Raw genomic sequence first — 14,612 nt, forward strand, 5'->3', positions numbered from 1 at the left:
TTAATTTTAATATAAAATTAAAACCCCACTCTTGAAGGTTTTTGAATACTTAAACCCTAAGTAATTCTTCTTCAACGATGTTCTCTTTAATACAACCAACACACACAACCTTTTAAGATGGGGTGGGGACCACATTGTTTTTCCCTAGTGTGAGAGAATTGGGGCATACAAAATCTATATAGGACTATAACTGTATCTGTTAGGATAACTGCTAGTTACAGAAACCACAAAAATTATGTTTCTGGTGAGACCAGATGAAAAACTGCCCAGCTAAGGCAAATCAGCCCACAGAATCCTAAGAGAGAATAAAAATAGTTATTTTAAGCCACTAAATTCTGGGATAGTTTGCTACACAGCAAAAGTTAACTGATATAGGTGATTTCTGATATTGTGGTAGAACTTGAAGAAGACCTCCTGTCTCTTCCATGACCAAGGACATTTGAGAGCATAATGTGGCTTAGAAGAAAGGACAATGGGGCCGGGTATGGTGGCTCACGCCTGTAATCCCAGCAACTCCCTTTGGGAGGAGGAGGTAGGTGGATCTCTTGAGCACAGGCGTTCGAGACCAGCCTGGGCAACAGGGCAAAACCCCATCTCTACCAAAACTAAACATATTAGCAGGGCATGGTGGTGTGCATCTGTAGTCCTAGCTACTCAGGAGGCTAAAGTGGGAGGATCACCTGAGCCTGGGAGGCTGAGGCTGTAGTGAGCTGTGATCACACCAGTGCACTCCAGCCTGGGCCACAGTGTGATACCCTGTCTCAAAAAGGAAAAAAAAGAAAGGACAATGGAGGGGAGAACTTACAATGAAAGACAGTGCCCCAGTGATTTAGGTTAAGGGAAGAAATGTTAAACCAGAAATGAAATAAGGAGACCTGGGAACTCTGCTACATATGGATAGAAAATCAGTGCACGAAGCTCAGTTAAGTTTCATGTTTCTCTAAAGTCTGCAGCAGAGACTCATGGTTGCCTACACAATATCCATTCTCATCTTTTTCCCTACCAATATGACCACATATAAATAGATTTTTAGCAGGGGGAGGTAGGCAATGTGATCAACTAATAGACTGCATTTCCCAGCCTCTCTTACAGATGGGGAGGCCCCTGAGATGGAAGCTGAAGTAATTCTCGGGGCTTTCAGGAAGGATCATTAAACGGGGCTTACTGCTGACAGACCCCTCTTTTGGCATTTCCCCTCCTCCTTCCTGCTTGCAATGTGGCTGTAAAGGCATGAGCTCCATGAACCACTTTGTGATCAAAAGGGCAAGGCCCTCACCTTGTGAAGTACATAACTGAAGGAAGCCTGGGTCCCTGATGATTTTGTGGAGTCTCTACCCCTGTCCCAGACTGGTCACTGCTGGACATTTTCTTAAGTAAGAGAAAAGCCCTCTCTTGGCCTATCTAGGATTTCAAACAGCACAATGCAGACCCAAGTGATCACTCTCCTGGGAGAGTCTTATGGACTAACTTCTTAGATCCTTAAATACCAACATATTGTTTTGAATTCCAGTCAATAGCCTATGGTGTGAGGCAGCTCTAGCCTGCACCAGCATTAAATCATACTTAGATTCCCTTGCAGAACTTAAGGTCAGCTAGTTCAGCCATGACTTCCGTATCTGTTGTCCCTGGCTACCACCCAACATGCAAACTCCCCCTCTTCTCACCCATCATTTCCCCCTCTCTCATCCCCACTCTGTTATGGGCTCACTCTACTTGGCACTTCTCCCCACTATTTCTTCCCCCATCACACATACTCCATTGTCTGGTAAACAAATCCCCCTCCATCTTAATTCATGCTTAAAGGTCTCTTCCTGCATTTCTCAAGCTTAGCTGAAACTGGGCTCTCTCCCAGGGACACCTCTCCCCCTTCAGCCTTATCAAATGAAAACCACTCATCTTCCCACAATCCACACATGGCAGGGTCTAAAGTTGAGGGTGGCATTCTCCTTACTCCACTCTTATTTACCACGTCTTATTTCTGTAATGTGAAAGCCACTGTTCCTTGGAGGTGCAGTTAAGTAGTTCTACAGCCTTCTGTACTGCCTACCCATTGTCACTGACCAGCATGGCGATATCCATGCAAATACCCATCCAACATCCTAGCTTCACAGTCCTTTGACCTCATCTATGCCAGTTACCATCACCTCCTCCTCAGTCACTGCACCATGGCCACCCCTTGGACTTGATCATTGCCTCCGAACTCTTGAACTCCAACATCCTACTCTCTGGTCTCTCTGGTTTCCTCCTCATCCTACTCACCCTACACTTACTCTTTGGCCTTTTTGAGACCTCCATTTCCTTGATATCTCCATTTTCTTCCTATCTCTTGACCTCCTCTTGGCTTGACTTTCCTCTCTAATAAAACATAGCCTAGACTCTGAGGCCCATCATCTCTTCAAAGACACTCTTGTCAATGTCCCTCAAGTCCCAGGCTCATGTGTCTTCCACTGCCACCAGGAAGAGCCTCCAATCAACCCAACTGCCTTCTTTTCTCCATTGTGTCTCCAGGCTGCTAAGCACGGTTAGAGAAAGTTATACAACTGTGCAGGCTGAGCCTTCAACAAAACCATGATCTTCAACCTTCCACGAACCTATAGTTCTGCCCAAATTATTTACCACTGAGCAGTGCTTGGCTGTTTGCTTGTACACACTAAGTAACATTCACCAGGATGTCTCTATTGGGGAAACCCACCCCCAATACTTCAATGTAGGTTCTTTCTATTTTCCCTAAGTGTCGGCCAGTCTGAGAAATAAAGAGAAAGAGTACAAAGAGAGGAATTTTACAGCTTGGCCTCTGGGAGTGACATCACATATTGGTAGGACCATGATGCCCACCTGAGCTGCAAAACCAGCAAGTTTTTATTAAGGATTTCAAAAGGGGAGGGAGTGTATGAATAGGGAGTAGGTCACAAAGATCACATGCTTTAAAGGGCAAAAGGGAGAACAAAGATCACATGCTTCTGAGGAAACAGGGCAAGGACAAAAGCAAAGATCACAAGGAAAAGGGCAAAATTAGAATTACTGATGAGGGTCTATGTTCAGCTGTGCACGTATGGTCTTGCTAAACATCTTAAACAACAGAAAACAGGGTTTGAGAGCAGAGAACCGGTCTGACCTCATATTTACCAGTGCAGGATTTTTTCCCCACCCTAATAATCCTGAGGGTACTGCAGGAGACCAGGGTGTATTTCAGTCCATATCTCAACCACATAAGATAGACACTCCCAGAGCAGCCGTTTATAGACCTCCCCCCAGGAATGCATTCCTTTTCCAAGGTCTTAATTATTAATATTCCTTGCTAGGAAAAGAATTCAGCGATATCTTCCCTACTTGCACGTCCATTTATAGGCTCTCTGTAAGGAGAAAAATATGGCTCTATTCTGCCTGACCCCGCAGGCAGTCAAACCTTATGGTTGTCTTCCCTTGTTCCCTAAAATCACTGTTATTCTGTTCTGTTTCAAGGTGCACTGATTTCATATTATTCAAACACACATGTTTTACAATCAATTTGTACAATAGTGGTCCTGAGGTGACGTACATCCTCAGCTTATGAAGATAACAGGATTAAGAGATTAAGACAGACGTAAGAAATTATAAGAGTATTATTAGGGAAGTGATAAATGTCCATGAAATCTTCACAATTTATGTTCCTCTGCCGTGGCTCCAGCCAGTCCCTCCGTTCAGGGTCCCTGACTTCCCACAACATGTTTTCACATCCTTCAGCCCCATAAGTTAATATTAACTACCGAAATAACGATGACATGAACCCCCATTTTTGCCTGCTAAGGCTGAATGTCATTCTGACTAAAGCTCTGATTTGAGGATTTTGAGACCACATTTGGGCCTTTATCACAGCAAGGAGGGGTACTGAATGACACTGTTTGGAGTTCCCAAAGGCAAGGAGGTAAGCAACTGTCAGCAGATGTGACCTGTGTGGTATGATCTTCTCCCTGTTCTATAGCTGTGTCACTCACTCCCTCTGCAGGCATGAAGCAAACTGGGAGAAAAGGCCTGCCTGTCTCCGGCTGGGTAGTCCTTGGCCTGTGAGGATCCTCTTCTAATAATTCATAAAGGGGTGGCTGTGTCCAGCCACATGACCAAGGAGAAGGGCTACTACTCCCTCCTCAAAACACTGCCTCCACTCTTCTCCAGACTGAAGGCTGACCCTAACCAAGGAAATGATCCAAAACTGTCCAGAATGGGGAACCCTGGAGAGGAGTTGTACCTTTAGTTAGGTAACTCACTCCTAGAACAAAGAACCCTGAGCCATGTTGCTATAACCTTAAGACTGGTCTCAGAACTTTGTCACATATAAAAAACCTTCAAATGTCCCTCCATTATCTCTAAGAGCCAACGAAGAAGATAACACTTGAGCACTAGCTCCGCACAGAGTCGTTGAATATTCACTGTTTAAGATAACAAGGAGACAAGTAGAAATTTGAGCACTTGCAGGATATCTGACAATATTAAGCAATATTTTTAGGTGGGATAATGGTACTGCGGTTATGCTTTTTTTAAAGAAAGAATTCTTCCCTTTAGAGAAACACACTGAACTACTTAAATGAAATTACATGAGGTCTGGGATTTGCTTGGAAAACAATGAGGGGAGAGGAAGGAGTCGATGAGGGTATCTAGAAGAAAAGATGATAAGCATTTTTTCTGGAATGAGCCATATAGTAAATACTTCAGGCTCTGTGGGCCAGACATCTCTGTCACCACAACTCAACTCTGCCACTGTAGCACAAAAGCAGCCATAGGCAATATGTAAATGAATGGGAGTGGCTGCATTCTTTAAAAAGTTAATTTTAAAGCCTGTAGCTGGCCAGACTGAGGCCAAATACTGTAGTTTGTTGACCTCTGGTCTAGAGAAAACAAGAAAAGCCATGAGTTGATAATTGACGAAACTGAGTGATGGTGGTCTCAGAATACTAATTGGTCTATTTTTTTGTATGTTTCAAATTCTCCACAGTAAAACATTAAAAAACAAACAAAGAAGGAAATAGACCATATATTTTTAAGAAAGATTACCATCACAAAACCATATGGATTTTTTTTTTTTTTTTTTTTTTTTTGAGACTGAGTTTCACTGTGTTGCCCAGGCTGGAGTGCAGTGGCGCAATCTGGGCTCACTGCAACCTCCACCTCCCAGGTTCAAGCGATTCTTGTGCTTCAGCCTCCCAAGTAGCTAGGACTACAGGTATGTGCCACCACACCCAGCTAATTTTTGTATTTTTAGTAGAGATGGGTTTTCACCATGTTGGCCAGGCTGGTCTTGAACTCCTGACCTCAGGTGATCTGCCTGCCTCAACCTCCCAAAGTGTTGGGATTACAGGCATGAGCCACTATGCCCGGCCACCATTTGGATCTTGAAGCACTAAACCTTCAGATGTATGGAAAATGTTCTCCTAGTAATCCCCTAGCAATTGGGAGAATCGATTTCCCACTGGCCTTCTCTAGGCCTTCCAAACCAAGACCAGGCCAGGAGCGATGGTTCCAGAGCTGGCATTGCCACCACAGCAGCACAATTCTGGGCAGGCTACAGGGCTGAGGCTCAGTATCTGTAAGATGAAGGATCTATGGGAGGGTCGCTTTAACTCTCCAATAAGACAGTGGCCTCCCTCCACTCCCCTGCCACACAGCAGAGCACAGTGGTTGAGAGCTAAGTAGTGAGAATCCCTGGGGAGGTTACCTACCCTCTCTCTGCCTCAGATTTCCCCAAATGAGGATGGCAACATGGAAGCCTACCCCAAACCAGGTAAAACCCCAAGGCACATAATGTCATCATGCCTGGAGATGTTCACTGTTGTCATGGAGATGTCATCTCTAGAGCTTCTCTTTCTCCCATTTTCAAGGGGAAAGCTGAAGGTGCTGATTGAACCCCAGCCCACATTTCTCCCATGGGACATGCACAGGTTTTTTTTCATTGTAATCGTTACTGCTGGGTTCCCCTCCTAAGTGGTTCCACCAATTCACAGGCCCACTAGCAGTGGGGTGAGAGTAGTATTCCCTCACCCTCTGTGCACAGTTCATATTAGCAAACCATTGTAGTCAACCTCACTGGGGGCAGACACCGGCTCCTTGCTGATTACGGTGAGATGGGGCATCTTGGCAGGTCCACTGGCTGCCTATACTTCTGCTTTTGTGATCATGTCTTTTTATCCTTGAGTCACCACCAGTGTTCTGAAGCCCAGTCTTGGTTCTCCCTCACATCCTCTTTTCCTGACCCAACCTGTAAGGCCTCTGCTCCACCTGTGGGTCCCTTCAGATGTTCACCATCAGCTCTGGGGGCTGGGAAAAGCTTCCTTGTGACTGGGGATATCTGTCCCGCCCCTCCCTTACAGACCTCAGGGAATTTCCACCCAGCGTGGAGGGTGTATACTGTACCTCTTCTGCAAGATGGCAGCTGGGACTTGGGTGACCCCTGTATCCCCACTGCTCAGGCACTGACTTGATGCCTCCCTAAGACAGCACTGGCCTCCAGCCTAGCCTGAGAAAGCCTGTTTTTTTGTTTTTGTTTTTTTTGGGTTTTTTTTGTTTTTTTTTTTTTGAGATGGAGTCTTGCTCTTGCTCTGTTGCCCAGGCTGGAGTGCAGTGGTGCGATCTCGGTTCACTGCAACCTCCACCTCCCAGGTTCAAGCAGTTCTGTCTCAGCTTGCTGAGTAGCTGGGACTACAGGTGCACGCCACGATAGCCAGCTAATTTTTGCATTTTTAGTAGAGACAGGGTTGCACCATATTGGTCAGGCTGGTCTCAAACTCCTGACCTCAGGTGATCCACTCGCCTTGACCTCCCAAAGTGCTGGGATTACAGGCATGAGCCACCGTGCCAGGCCAGGAGCCTGAATTTTTTTGTACTCTCCTTTTTCCTTGAAAGCAGAGAATACTTGTGGGCTGGCTATGGAATATTTTTTACCTGGAGATGTCTTCATAGGTCAGAACTGTGAAAAGGCTGATGTTTTATCTGAATTACAAGGTAGCAGGTTGTCCTGTCCTGGTAAAAAACACAGATATTGGTAAAAAACACAGCTCGGCCGGGCGTGGTGGCTCATGCCTGCAATCACAGCACTTTGGGAGGCTGAGGCAGGCAGGTAACTTGAGGTCAGGAGTTCGAGACCAGCCTGGCCAACATGGTCAAACCCCGACTTTAGTAAAAATACTAAAATTAGTGTGGTGTAATGGTGCACACCTGTAATCTCAACTACTCAGGAGGGTGAGGCAGGAGAATCACTTGAACCCAGGAGGTGGAGGTTGCAGTGAGCCAAGATCACGCCACTGCACTCCAGCCTGGGCCACAGAGTGCAGCATACACAGTCAGCTTGTGACACAGCTGAGCCCTGAGTTTGGGAAAACCCCAATCTAATAAGAGGGCTGAGAGCAAATGCTTCCCAAACTTTGTCCTGGAAGGAGACAATACCTTTATCATCTTAGTTGGGAACAAAGTCTGCCCTCCAAAAGGAAGACGCTATCCCTATTCCCTGAGACTGTTCACTATACAAACATCCTTGAAAAGAGGCCGGTCACAATGGCTCACGCCTGTAATCCCAGCATTTTGGGAGGCTGAGCCGGGTGGATCACAAGGTCAGGAGTTCAAGACCAGCCTGGCCAAGATGGTGAAACCCCGTTTGTACTAAAAATACAAAAAAATTAGCCGGGTGTGGTGGTTGGTACCTGTAATCCCAGCTACTCAGGAGGCTGAGGCAGAGAACTGCTTGAACCCGGAAGGCAGAGAATTGCTTGAACCCGGGAGGCAGAGGTTGCAGTGAGCCGAGATCGCGCCACTGACCTCCAGCCTGGGCAACACAGTGAGACTCCGTCTCACAAAAAAAAAAAGAAAGAAAGAAAAGAAAAGATAGCTCAGAACAAAGGCTGCCAGGGCTTATGCGTGTAAGATGGGCAGATCTATAGCGAATCACTTCCCAACATAGATTCTTCACTTTCTAGAATTCATTAGATGAGGGGACAACAGAAAGACTTGATAGGAACGGTGACCTCTCACAAATCCGTAATATTGCAAATAACACTCTCCCCTATACGGGCCCAGCTACCTTTCCTTGAGTGAAGAGAAGTATACTTTCTGGAACTTACTTTCCCAGGGCTGCTATTGAAATCCTGTTCCAATCAGACCATAAGATATCAGTTAGATGATTTAATTTCTGCAAAAGAAACAAACATAGAGTGAAATCATTCCAAGTTTTGAGGGAGAAGTATCACAGTTTTGGAACATGTTATAATTTGATAATCTCCTCTAAAAGTGGTTATTTGTTTTTTGAGTCAAATGGGCTTGTCTCTTAGAACAATTAACGTGTTTTGGAAACCTGACAGGATAAATTGGATAATGACTATTTAGCATAATTTCGGGTAAATGCAGTTCTCATGGAAGGTGGAAAGCTATCAGCCTGACAGTCCAAAGCACCGATAGTTTCTCCCCAAGAAGGAATAGGTGGTAGAGGTAGTGGCTAGACATGTTTCTATTTTTAAAACTGGCTTTTATTGAATGTTGGTGAATTTATCTCAGTATATTGATTTTAATTGGGATTAAAAAAACTCCTTTGACAAGTCTGAGGCCCTCTAAAAATGTCAAAAAGGCTTAGACTGGGTCAACATCTAAAAAACCAACGTAAATGAACTCAACCTTTTTTCTCTTTAATTCCATCAGACTGTTACTACAGATACCAAATAGCTGTGTTCTGTCTCTATTCAAAGTGTTGTCCTGGAGTTGTGTAGATGCAGCCACATCATTCTGTCTGGTCAAGGAATGGTAAGGTAATATGAACTTTGGGATTTTTGTACATACAAATAAGGGGCCTTTTTGTATGTGGAGGATGGGGTTCTAGGTTGACCTTTTCAGAAATCTGGCATTTTTAAATGTCATATCTAAGCTTCATAAAAAATTCTAGTATTAATATGTACATGAAAAAAATCTGTAAAATGATTTATAAATAGACTTACATCTTGGGAGGCAGTAGTATGGTGTGGTGGTGAGTCTGCCTGGGGCCAGAAACAGCTGCCCCTCAGTGGGCTTAAGATAGAAAGGTTACATATGCATAAGATAGAGGGGTTACATATGCATGTTTTTGACCAAAATAATTATCTTGTGTATACCTTTAATCAATTTGGTAGTGTCACATAAATTATTTTACATTTCTATGTTGTCTTATTTGTCTGTTTGATTTGGTTTCCCCCACTCTGTGGACACTTTCTATAGCACTAAGACTACTGAATGTCATTAGGTAAGAGCTAATTACCCTTTCCTTCTCAATAATTTATTTGACGGCCTATATATTTATTTTAATGACAATGTTGCTCAAAACACATTTGAAATTGCCTTTTTCAGGTACACAAATCATACAAGAGACTTGGCATTGTCAATTTATGGTTAAAATTTTTGGTCATCATTTATGACCAAAATAGAAATGAATAGTAGCACTATGTGTATTAGTCCCAGTGGAACAAGCCAAATATCCATAATATCCATTGTTAGAATGGATGCACTATAGTGTATTCATTCAATAAAGGACTATGAAGACATGAGAATGAAAAGCTTAATGCTACCCACAGCAACACAGATGAATTTCAAAAATATGTAATTGATCAAAAGAAGTCAGAAAGTACATACTGTACACTTCCATTTACTTAAGTTTCAAAATCAGGCAAAATTAATCTATAGTGGTAAAGTTGGGATTCTGTTTATGCTTTTACCCATGGTGGGGGCGGGATGCTGGAAGGGAACACAAGGGGAGAATTTCTGGGGGGCTGGTAATTTTGCTTCATGGTGCTTTTTGAATGGGCATGTTCACTGTGAAAATTAAGCAGTACACTTATGATTTGTACACTGACTTTTCTATATATGTGTCATACTTCAATAAGAACTCCTTTCAAAAAGTAAAAGTATTACTCCCCCTACACCTTAAGATTAACCTCATCTGTCTGACATTGTGCCGAATGACTTGGGACACCTAGAGTGAATACAGCTCTCAGCGCCAGGTAGGTTGTGACTGAAGCTACACAGACTCAGGTATAATCCAGCCATGGATGACTTTTGTTGTGGGTGTTTCCTGGCCTGCCATTCAGGCTGCTGGAGGTGAATGGCATCGGAATCTGGAGAAGTTCAACGGGCCCAGGGGCTGAAGCTTGAGGAAATATTCCTGCTGCTCAAGAGCCTGGAACTCTCACCTGCCCCACATCTATTAGTCTTTCTGGACAGTTATGGAAGTTTCTACGTCTCCCTTTTCTATCCCTGTTACTTCTTTTAAAAGTCTTTTTCCTCCTAGGATGAGTCCAGGCTATCCTCACCCAGCTCTCCTGCTGAATGTCAAACACTTTCCACTTGCATCACTTTTTTGGAATCTTCTCTCAGAGTTCCAGCAGTGCCCCCTTGTGGCTGCGACCAGGCAAACTGCAGAGCTGTTTCCAAGATCTCCTACTCCCTCTTTGCTCTATTTCTTCTCCTCCCTGGTGTTTTTTGAACTCATACTTCTTTCTGGGTACCCAGAACCTTCCAATTCAGTCACCCTTAAGATCTCGAAGAATCCAATCTTGCAGACCTTTCATTCCCTCCCAATTCTCCCCATCAACATTTACTTATCCTATGTCCCATTCCATTGGTCTCTGACAACTAAAGGGAGACGATCCTTACAATATAACTCACGCATGGCGAATAAACAGCTTCAAGTGTAACCTTTCCTAAGTAATAGTTGCTGTTTTATAATAGCAGCTTCCAATGTCTTCATCCAAAGGGATGAATAAGAAAGGAATTCCAGCTCCATGGTAAGGTCAGGGGTTCTCTTCTGATGTCCCTCAAATCACACTGCCATATTAAGACAGGCAGTGTCAGTTAGTGTTTACTGTTAGCAAGCCACCAAAACAGACCCAGCAGAGGGAAGTTACAGTAAGGATAGCAGGAGTGTACAGGTGGAGGGATAGACCAGCCAGCCAGCTTTGGAAATGGGCCGCTGGGCTAGAAGCAGGACTATGGGAAAAGAGCCATTGGAGGAATGGTCTCATAAGGACACCACCCTCACCTTAATGATCTCTCACCATGTTTAGACTCCACATCATTCTGCTTAAAATTCACATTCCAGGGAGGATGTGCAATCGGGCCAGCTGGGGTCATCGAGCTGCCACCTGGCTAGGGCAGAATAAGCACCTGATTGGCTGTTTGGAAGGTGTGCCGAAGCTGGGTGGTCCAAACTCACCAAAGTCCACCATGTGAACCCCATCATGCAAATCTGAGATCGAGTACATGTAATTATCCCAGGCCACATACCAGTGTAATAGATCTACTCTCATAACGACAAAAGAGTTGACACCTTCATTCTCCTCAGCAACCAGAAACCTAGGTGGGGTCTGACTCAAGGTTTGAAATGAAGAACAACTAATATAAACATTATTGCCAGGCACAGTGGCTCATGCCTGTAATCCCAGCACTTTGGGAGGCCGAAACAGGCGGATCACTTGAGATCAGGGGTTCCAGACCAGCCTGGCCAACATGGTGAAACCCCATCTCTACTAAAAATACCAAAAATATCAGTCTGGTGTGGTGGCACATGCCTGTAATCCCAGCTACTCAAGAGGCTGAGGCAGGAGAATCACTTGAACCCAGGAGGCGGAGGTTGCGGTGAGCCAAGATCACGCCACTGCACTCCAGCCTGGGTGACAGAGTGAGATTCTGTCTCAAAAATAAATGAATAAAATTTTTTTAAAAAAACATTATGATATGAGCCAAATAGTGCAGCGAGCGACTCCATGTATTAGGTTTTTGTGAGAAAATGAGGCTGAAATGGCAAAGCGCTTCTCTTAGGCACCAGAACGGTATACTTCTGGCCAAATGTGTCTCCCACTGAAGACTAAGAAGAGAACATGGCTATCCTTTACATTGTCACTGTTGATGAATAGGCCCTCCTGGCAGCATGCCAGGTCACATCATGAAAGGACAGCTGTGGGTGGTGTGTACAGTGTCAGTCCATGAGAACGAGCCATGAGGCCATGTGGTGCAAGAACGAAAGATAAAGGAAGCAACACAGACCAATGCTTCAATGTTTAATGCTTATGTCTCGCTATGCTGATGAACTGCTCTTACAAAACAACTTCCCTTTAAAACAAAGACTCGAAAACCAAAATGAAGTGAGGCATTTCATGGGGCAGTCCACATGTCAGGATCACCTCCAGACTGTACTACTCCTGGTCACAAGCCACTCTGGCAGAACAAAACCCCAGATGACAGGCCTCAGTTCAGATTTCTTCATAGCAGTGGAAATAGCAACTGTGTAGGAAGGCAGAGGTCTTTGAGTAGAGTTGGTGTCCCCTTGTTCCATTTCATTTTGTAATTGTTCTATATTTTTCTGATTAAAGAGAATTTTGAAGAATCCTTAGTAACAAAATACTAAAGATGTTGTTGCACTGCCTCTGAATTTTCCTCTTATGATATGCACCAATGTATTAGTCCGTTCTCACACGGCTTTGAAGAAATACCTGAGATGGGGTATTTTAATAAGCAAATAGGTTTAATTGACTCACAGTTCTGCAGGGTTGGGGAGGCCTCAGGAAACTTACAATCATGGTGGAAAGGGAAGCAAACATATCCTTCTTCACATGGTGAAAGCAAGGAGAAGTACAGAACAAAAGGGGAAACACCCCTTATAAAATCATCAGATCTAATGAGAACTCACTATCACAAGAACAGCATGGGGGTAACTGCTCCTATGAATCAGTTACCTCCCACCAGGTGCCTCCCACAACACATAGGCCTTATAGGAACTACAATTCAAGATGAGATTTGGGTGGTGACATAGCCATACCATATCAACCAAGAGGTGACTGAAGCCAGACTTTCTGGTCCTTCATCATTTCTCCACTAAATATATTGCCATAAATCTATAGTAGAATAACATACCTTCTAGAGAAATTAGCAAAATGGACAAATGATACAGAAAAGGAGAATAAGAGGTATGGAACTGATCTGGAGATTACTACAGGTACAAGAAGATGTTACATGGGATATTTCCTGACTCAGAGTTTTGTCCAAGGCCCCAAAGGTGAGCACAATGTTAAGTGTCTCCTGGTTCTAATGACAGATGTTAGACCATTTACCCAGGGCTTACTAAATGGTGAGCCCCCTTGCCACTCTTCAGCTTACGTACAGGAGAAGGCAAGAGTGAAAGAGGGTTGTTACAGTTCTGGAAGCTTCCTTCCCACCCCACTCCAAGGCAAGTGAGGGGGCCTTTGACAGAACCACTCAGAGAGATAGACAGGTGCCCCTGTTGTAGAATGGTGTCTAACTCTCCAAAAAAACAAACAAACAAACAAACAAAAAACAAAAAAAAACAATGAATAGGCGAGAAGCCAGCTAGAGCTACCTAAGACCGACTGTAAAGATGACGAGAAGGGCTGCAGAGGGAACAGCCCTGCTTCCAGGGCTGGGTGGGGAGCAGAGCCACTGGGTTGTTCCCATGGGCTAAGTACACATCAAGCAAGCAGCTGGGCCTAGGCTGTCTTGGAAGGACCCTGACCAAGAGGCCTGCAAGTGAGGTAACCTGACAGAAAAAGTTTGTGTGGGATGTACTACCAAAAGCAGGAGCCGGCAGTCAACCAGAGGGTACAGCATCTGAACCATGGAATGGGTAAGAAGAGGCTACCAGCAAAGGGAGGGTCCTCCAAAAGATCTCCAAAGTGGGCACCTCCAAAGAACAAAAGAGGTATTAGGTTGGTTTAAGCAGTCTGTGGCCCACCAGCCAGGCACTGCCTGACCCATGGAACTAGCTCTTCTGGGAGCCTCTGGGGATGTTCACTGGAGATACCATGTTTGCTGCTTCTCTGTCATTTCACCTGCATAAGTCTGAGAAATATGTTGCAGAACTTAAACATAAGGTTTCTGTTTCTATAATGTGTGACTTTTTGTTCTATTTCCTAATATTCTGTAACTCCTGAGATTTCAAGGGAACTGTTCATTGTTTTAATCCTATGCCTTCCATACTGTGACTTATAAGAACATCCCCAGTTAAGCCCAGTGTCTGGTCCTGGTGTTTTATCAGGAAATGAACACCGGCCGGCACCTCAGAACCCAGAAAGAGGCAGTTTCTCTGACCTCATTCCATGGAAAACATCTGTAACTGTTCCCTCAGCAATGTGTAACATTAGCCTCTGGAGAAGGCCCATAAAGGATTTTGCCTCTCTTCCTTGGGAATTCGCAGGAAAGGGCTGTCTGCATGAGCTCAGAATATCTGTTAATATATTGCCACTCAGAGACTTAATAAGGATTGAAAAGAGGTTTCCGCTGCACTAAGGGAAATTTATCAAAGAGAATTCCAGAGTATTGAAGCAGCTGAAAGATGATTTTAAAACAAAGGCCTGAAAACTATGCATGATAAATTATCACAGACGTGAGTACTTTTATAAGTATTCCATTTTTAAATTGCCCAAAAGAACCAACTCTTCAGCAACCTCTTTAGAATCCATTGGCAGCCCTAGATTCATTCCAGATGAACTCGGCCAGAAATTTCTACAGCAAAGGTCAGGGAGGTCCATTCACTGACCTCCCTACCTTGCTCCTTGGCTATAAATTCTCACTTTTCCATGCCACATTTGAAGTTGAGCCCAATCTCTCTTCCCCACTGC

Source organism: Theropithecus gelada, chromosome X, assembly GCF_003255815.1.
Source record: "Theropithecus gelada isolate Dixy chromosome X, Tgel_1.0, whole genome shotgun sequence".
Classification (NCBI taxonomy): domain Eukaryota; kingdom Metazoa; phylum Chordata; class Mammalia; order Primates; family Cercopithecidae; genus Theropithecus; species Theropithecus gelada.